Source organism: Pelodiscus sinensis, chromosome 9 (genome assembly GCF_052426305.1).
Source record: "Pelodiscus sinensis isolate ZL-2025 chromosome 9, ASM5242630v1, whole genome shotgun sequence".
NCBI classification, from domain to species: Eukaryota; Metazoa; Chordata; order Testudines; family Trionychidae; genus Pelodiscus; species Pelodiscus sinensis.
Window position 1 is genome coordinate 60,398,870 of NC_143060.1, and position 7,053 is coordinate 60,405,922.

General features: G+C 50.6%; 1 long non-coding RNA gene across 1 annotated transcript; it reads right to left on the reverse strand.

The window, feature by feature from the left end:
* Positions 1–4,261: 4,261 nt before the first annotated feature.
* Positions 4,262–6,723, reverse strand: LOC142830618 (uncharacterized). Its single transcript, XR_012906040.2, has 2 exons — positions 6,263–6,723; positions 4,262–5,170 (listed from the first exon to the last, which is right to left on the reverse strand). It is a non-coding gene; the product is annotated as an uncharacterized LOC142830618 (long non-coding RNA).
* Positions 6,724–7,053: the final 330 nt, after the last annotated feature.

A 7,053-nucleotide genomic window follows, 5' to 3' on the forward strand; every position in this document is an offset into this window, starting at 1 on the left:
CTGTGAGAGTCGGGCACTCCTTCTGCATCCAATCACAGCGCTGCTACGGTTCCGTTGGCACCCCCACAAATACTAGGTACGCAAGCGCCGTTAGCAAAACTAGCCTATCCTGGGAGACCGTCTTGGTTATAACAATCTTGCGGCCCCTGAGGTGAAGGAGGGCCACTCACCCAGCCCACTCACTAGCCTAGGTTGCCTATCGCTGGTGTGTCTAGTGGGGTGCTGAGAGCCACTGAACCAAACCGAAAACCCTGTATAGGATGGAAACTCCTGTAACCCCGGGGGTGCTATTGAAGCTCCAGGATCCCTAGTTCCTGCACCTCTGGCTGGAGCTGATGTTGGTTCGCCCATTTCTGGTTCCACACTTCTCTTTTTTACCAGGCCTGATCTTAGAATCATAGAACACTAGAACTGGAAGGGACCTCGAGAGGTCATTGAGTCCAGTCCCCTGTCTAAACCATCCCTGATAGACATTTATCTAACCTACTCTTAAATATCTCCAGAGACGGAGATTCTACAACCTCCCTAGGCAACTCAGTTCAGTGTTTCACCACCCTTTCAGTTAGGAAGTTTTTCCTAATGTCCAACCTAAACCTCCCTTGCTGCAGTTTAAGCCCATTGCTTCTTGTCTTGTCTCCAGAGGCTAAAGAGAACAATTTATCTCCTTCCTCCTTGTGACACCCTTTTAAATACCTGAAAAACAGTCTTTGAGTTATCGAAGGAGACCTTTTTGTGTGGACTAATTCAGTGTCTATTTCTCTTTCGGATCTTTTCTTACCAACATTTGTGGTTATAAATTATTGTTATATCTTATAAATTTGTATTAATTTCTTACAGTTAAACTCACAACTGTAAGTGTGATAAGTGTGCAGGCCCAATAGTCACAACATAATCCCTCTTTTTTAGGAACCAATTCTGCCTAGGATCCGACATGTGTTCATAAAAATCACAGTGACAAAGAAACCTGTATTTTAGTTTAAGCATTTAGAAAAATGAAAAAAGGGTCCTTGGGTATATTTTAAAGTTTGCATATTCCTTATCCCAAACTCAAGATTTTCAAATCTCACTTGATCAAATATTGCAACGATTACAGCGATGCTTTGTTTACATCTGAAAGGGGCTAAGAACTCAGACCTCGTTTCATTTGTAGCTAAAACAAAATGTAAACTGCTGCTGTTAGATGTTTGTAAGATGTTGAAGAACTAACCAGCTCTTCTCACTTCTTTGGCTGTACGCCCAGGGTGGGTAATGATGGAAGGAGTTCCCCACCTCTCCATTTGTTGCTTATACAGTTAAGAAACCTCAGGCCCTGGGGCCGGATGTGGTCCCCACCTTACCTGGATCTGACCCTCAAGACTCATGCTTCCCCCCAGCATTGGGGAGCCCATGCTGGCATTCCTGCCTTCTCAGTTGGGGGCCATGTCAAATGCTTCTCACGTGTGTGCAGGCCCTGACTGATTTTTCTATATGTCAGTGGCCCCCCAACCCAAAAAAAGGTTCCCCACTCCTGCTGTACATTTACACAAATCGTGAAATGTTTTGCACTAGTGGTTAAGCTAGCTCATTTAGCGAAAAGCAACAAGGAGTGGCACCTCTGTGGTACCTTTGAGACTAACAAAAATATATAGAATTGTGGGTAAACCCCACTTCATCAGATGAGTTGGAGTGGGAATAACAGAAACCAAGATATATATAACAGCAGAAGAAGTACCTGTCAATTGTAGGACCCATGTTCATGAGGCTGATTAAGTGGGCTGGATGTGTCCCATTCATAGCTTAGTAAAGCTTAAGCCCTGATGGTATTTTGAACCAACTCAACTGTGTGGCTTCCTTTAAAACAAAGCAACAAAAATGATGTTCTTTTGGAACCTCTTTTGCATGTATGAGCCATTTGCAACACTCGCAATTGGTAACAATTCACAGGCAATTTTAGTCTATGAAATATCCTAGGCATGTGTTTTACCACTACTGTTTGTGAGGGCAACTTGGCCGTCTCGGCGACTCAGCACCCAGTCCGTAATACTAGCACTGTGCTGTTTCATGTGCAGAGAATGGTAACACATCACTGACATTACAAAACAAAACAGAACACCCTGGGAGGGAGAGGGAAAACATTGCTAAAACACACACACACACACACACACACACACACACACACATTGCAAAACCATAACAATCTCACACACACACACACGCGTGTGCACGCACAAACGCAAAAAGTTTGGTAATGCAAGGGCCTTTGATTTTGATGGTTCATGATTTAATTCATAGTTAATGCAATAGCAGCCCCGATTCAAACTAGTATTTTATTATGAAGAGAGTTACCAAAGATGTTATTGCAGAATATAGCCTTAACCTTTAACAATCTAAAACAATTCATTATTCCTTTTGCTTAAAAATGGCCCCTCACAGAAGCTACAAACCTCAAAACACAAAGGGGGACAATGACCCAAAGCATTTTACAAGATTTTTTAAAACAATAACTCTACAACAATTTTTAGCCTCTCTTTTTTCAAGCAAAACTATTCAGTTAGTCAGGGATGCTTCTCTCAAACAAATCCAACACATTTCACAGTTTTAAAACAATTTTTTGTTTTAAATTGACTTTGGAAACAACTGCTTGTTTGCCAAGATGCCAGCTTCGGAGTGTATATTTAACCCTTTAGGTTCCACATTGGGAGAGTAAAGTGTTGTATTAATTTGCATGGAGTATTTGGACCAACGGTGTTAACACAACCCAGGCACTGTCCAACATCACACAGTGTTAAACGCCTGGGGTTTGGTAGTACCATGGCAAACACACCTTTGCAATATATTCTAACCTCTCATTAAAGGGAGAGAGAAGGGAAAGCAGTTAAAGCATTTGAATAGTAAAGTATTAAGTGAGGCTTTCATTTGAACACTCTCCCTTGGTCCTTCTCCCTAGAGCTGATGAGGGTTTTTAGAAGGCAAAGTCCCCGTGTCTCACTGTCTCTTAGATGGTACAGGTTGCACCTCCCTCGTCCGGCACCCTCGGGACCTGACTAGTCCCGAACGAGGGGAAGTCCCTCCCAACATGAACCGTACCGAACTGCTGCCCCCGGCTACAGCTACAGCCCAGTCCCACTGCTGCCTGCCTGGCTGTGGCTCCCTCGCTGTAGCCCGGACTGGAGCTCCGCAGCTGCCGCTAGTCCCTGAGCTCCGCAGCCAGGGCTGGCTCCCCAGCTGGGACCAAAGTTCCGTGGCCACTGCTGGCCCTTGAGCTCCGTAGCTGCTGCTGGGCCCCCGCTACTGCTTGGCTGCAGGGGCCAGAACTCCCTGCTGCACTGCCTGCCCCTCAGCCCTCCCTCCCCCCAGACAAAGGGCTCCTGGCTGAGTCCCTGGATCCCCCCACACCGTGCTCCTGCCCCATGGCCCAGCCTCCCTATACCTGGGCTCTATGGTTCAGGAACATCCGTGGCCTAGTTGCCAGACCAGAGAGTCCCGGTTAAGGGAGGTACAACCTGTACCAAAGACGGGAATAACCCTCCTGTAGGGATGAGAGAACTGAGCTGAGATGGGCTGGGGCTGTTGCTGCTGCTGTTAAAGTCCCGTGGGAAGCAGCTGGCGCTGGCAGAGGTGGTGATGTGATCAGGGTGCCTCTCTCAGGCCTGGGCTGGCCAGGACAGCGCTCAGGATTGCACTGCAGAAGGGCTGGGGTCCTATGAACCAGTGGGGTGGCAGGCATAACGCTGACGCTCCCTCCAGTTGCTAATTTCTCCCCCCAAATTCTTCTTTTAAAAGCCCCTAAAAGGGGAGCGGTGGGTGGAATAGCCCCTCCCCTCTATCTTGTGCACCAATTAGGCCTAGTTTCCGACACACCAATTTTGATTCACTGCTTTCTAGTTCCAGACTTTCCCTGTTTACCAGGCGTGATCTTAACACCGTCCTTGAGTTCTATCAGGAGGCCTTTTTGTTTGGACTAATTCCGTCTCGCTCGCCCCTTCCACACCTTTGCCCATTAACATCGGCTGTTAAAAGCGATTGCTGCATCTTAGAAACTTTCACTCAGGGCTTATGCTTAAACGCACAAAGAAGCTAAAGCTATGGGGCCGTCGGGGGAAGGGGTGTAACGATCAGAGTCAAGGGCCTTTGACTGAAAATCCCTCCCGTGCCCTCCAGTTTAAACCCCATCATCCAATGGCAGGGCGGAAGGACAGAATTAATGACACTGGCTTCCCGAAGCCCCGGGAAGATTGTTTTCCTGTGGGAACTAGGCAGCTCCCAGGGCAGCGAGCTGGTGGGGGTCTGCTACTCTAGACAGGCTTGTGCCGTTGCCGGCTTTCCCCTATTGATCCTTACTGTGCGTCTGCATGGAAGTCACTGAACCTGAGGATCGGGACGCACCTTTCAACAGGTTCCCCTAGGGATGTCAGTGTGTAGTTGACTAAACGCTTAATTGATACACCTGGGCATATTGGTTAATCCAAGAGGGGGAGGCAGGAGTCCAGGCCCGTGAGGTGCCACCTTGTGAGCCGTGATCAGCATCTTGGTGCACTTTAGTGCATTCTAGACTGGAATTACCGCACCCTACACCCGACCTTACAAACTGAGGACAGATTTTTGCCCAAGTGCTGCAGAACTACAGGAGCAGGCTGGGCTTTTGTCCAACAAGAGGGACGGGGAAATGAACATCCTTCGACCATTCTAACTGCCACCCCTTCTTATTGCAGCCAGGTAAAACTAAGAAACGGGGCACACATCTCTTGTTAAATTACCCTGCGTCTTATACGAAGAGACTGAGCACTCGTGCTGAGGAACGAAGAGGCTGGTCCCACAAACACTGCAATGATTTCATCCCCTGAACCTCAATTAGCCCTCTGCGGTTTAGGAATAGCAACCGCGGCACTTAGAGCTCAAGAATCTGCAGCTGGTCTGTAAGCAGCCTCTCATGAATATGCAAATAGGCCAGTGTGCCTCAGGAACGTGCGCGCTGGCCTCTGAATCTGGCCCTGGCTAAATGAAGTTCGGAGGGGTCAGCCCAAAGGATGCTGAGGAGAACCAACCATGACCAGCTGACAAGGAAAGACAGATGAGCGAGAGGTGAGCCACTCTGTAGGAATTGGGTGCTGGGGCCAAGAGGCCGTTGTTCATCTTCCTGGAGACGCGGGACAGATGAGAACCTGGTGACCTTGCTTGCCAGCCAGTTTCACTGCAAAGAAGCAAGGCAGGACCACTGATCCCCATTCCCTTTTATCTTCCCACCCATCCACCCCCAGGACTTTACTGGTTCCGGTAGAGACAGAGGGTCATATCGTGGCCGGGGGTCAATCAGCCCAAGTCCATGGGGGCGACCACGGTTGATGCTAGTTGAGTATCTGGTGCCAAATGTTTAAGGACCTTTACAATGGCGAGCAGTCACCCTGAAGGGCACAGGGGGATGTGCCAGGTCGGGAAGCGCTCACTAATGTGTGCAAGAGTGAGACAATCGAGCCCTAAACATTTACACACTCGGATGTATTCTTCTGGCAGGGGGACATCCGTGACCTGCCTGCCCGAGCACAGCCGGCAGCCGCTGGAAGGACTTGTTCTCGCCAGCCTGGAATGGTGACATCCAGGGAATCCCGTATCCCAGTCTCCACCCGTGCAGGCCAGGCTGGCAAAAGAGCCGTGGGAAACGCTGTCCCAACGCATCAGTTACTTCTTAGCGGCAACAGGGAGGGAGAAATGTTGAGCACTGAGATATTTTGGGGTCTGGATGCTTCATTTAGGCCAGGGTGGGCAATCATTTTATATGGGGGGGGCACTCCAAGAGTTTGGAAAGTGGTCAAGGGCTGCACTCTTCCATCATGTTAATGGAGGAGGGGCGGGGTAAGGGCTGGAAATGGGGTGCAGAAGGTAGTTCAGGATAGGGGAGTGGCATGCAGGAGGGGCTGTGGGGTCTGGGAGGGAGTTTGGGTGAAGGAGGGGGTTGTGACCTGGGGCACGGGATTGGGGTGCAGGGTCAAGGAGGGGGTTGTGACCTGGGGCAGGGGATTGGGGTGCAGGGTCGAGGAGGGGGTTGTGACCTGGGGCAGGGGATTGGGGTGCAGGGTCAAGGAGGGGGTTGTGACCTGGGGCACAGGGAATTGGGATGCAGGGTCGAGGAGGGGGTATGGGTGCAGGAGTGCAGAGGGTTTGGGTTGTGACCTGGGGTAGGGGTGTAGGACTGGTCTTTCCTGATCTCCCCCCCAAACCACAGTGATCATTAGAGACCTGATTCAGGAGCCTGACTTGCCTTTACTACATTAGCACATATAATTACCATGTTATTACCAGTCAGAAAACCGCCACCGAGCCTCTTCCACAGCGCAGCCTTGACCTGCTCCCGAGGGCGCTTTCCACTGGAGTGGCTGCGGGCGCTGTGCGAGGAAGGGCTTCCTTTTATTTGATCTAAATTTACCAGCCATCCATGTCACAAAGTGCCTCTTTATTCCCTCCGTACCGGGCCTGGGGCAAAGAGCGGGCGGGCCAGTTTTCAAAAATAGCCTTCCCAGAAAGGTGCAACCCTGACAGCCGGGGGCGGGGAGATTTGGCAAGCGCTCCGGGCGGCCGGTTCACTCAGTCCCACAGACAAGCTCCAGAGGGCACCTTCTAACACCCCGCCCGGCCCCGCCGCTGCCTGGCAAGTTCCTGCCTCGCGGGGCAGAGCTGGTGTGAGCACACAGCGCCCCCTGCTGCTCCTTCCAGAGAAAAAGCTCTGGAAAAAACACCCCTCTGGACCCAGTGTGGCAGGCCATCGAATCCCGGCCACTTGTCCAGAGCTATCCCAGGGTTCCCAGCCATGGCACCAAACACCAGGGCTGGCCTTACCATGAGGTGAACTAAGGCGGCCGCCTCAGGTGCCAGACTGTGGGGAGGGCGGAGTGGGGGGCACCACTCGGACCCAGAGAATTGAGACCGTTCAAAGTTTTAGCCTAAGGCTGTGTCCAGACTCCATGCCTCCGTCGACGGAGGCATGTAGATTAGCCAGATCGGAAGAGGGAAATGAAGCCGCGATTAAAATAATCGCGGCTTCATTTAAATTTAAATGGCTGCCCCGATCTGCCGATCAGC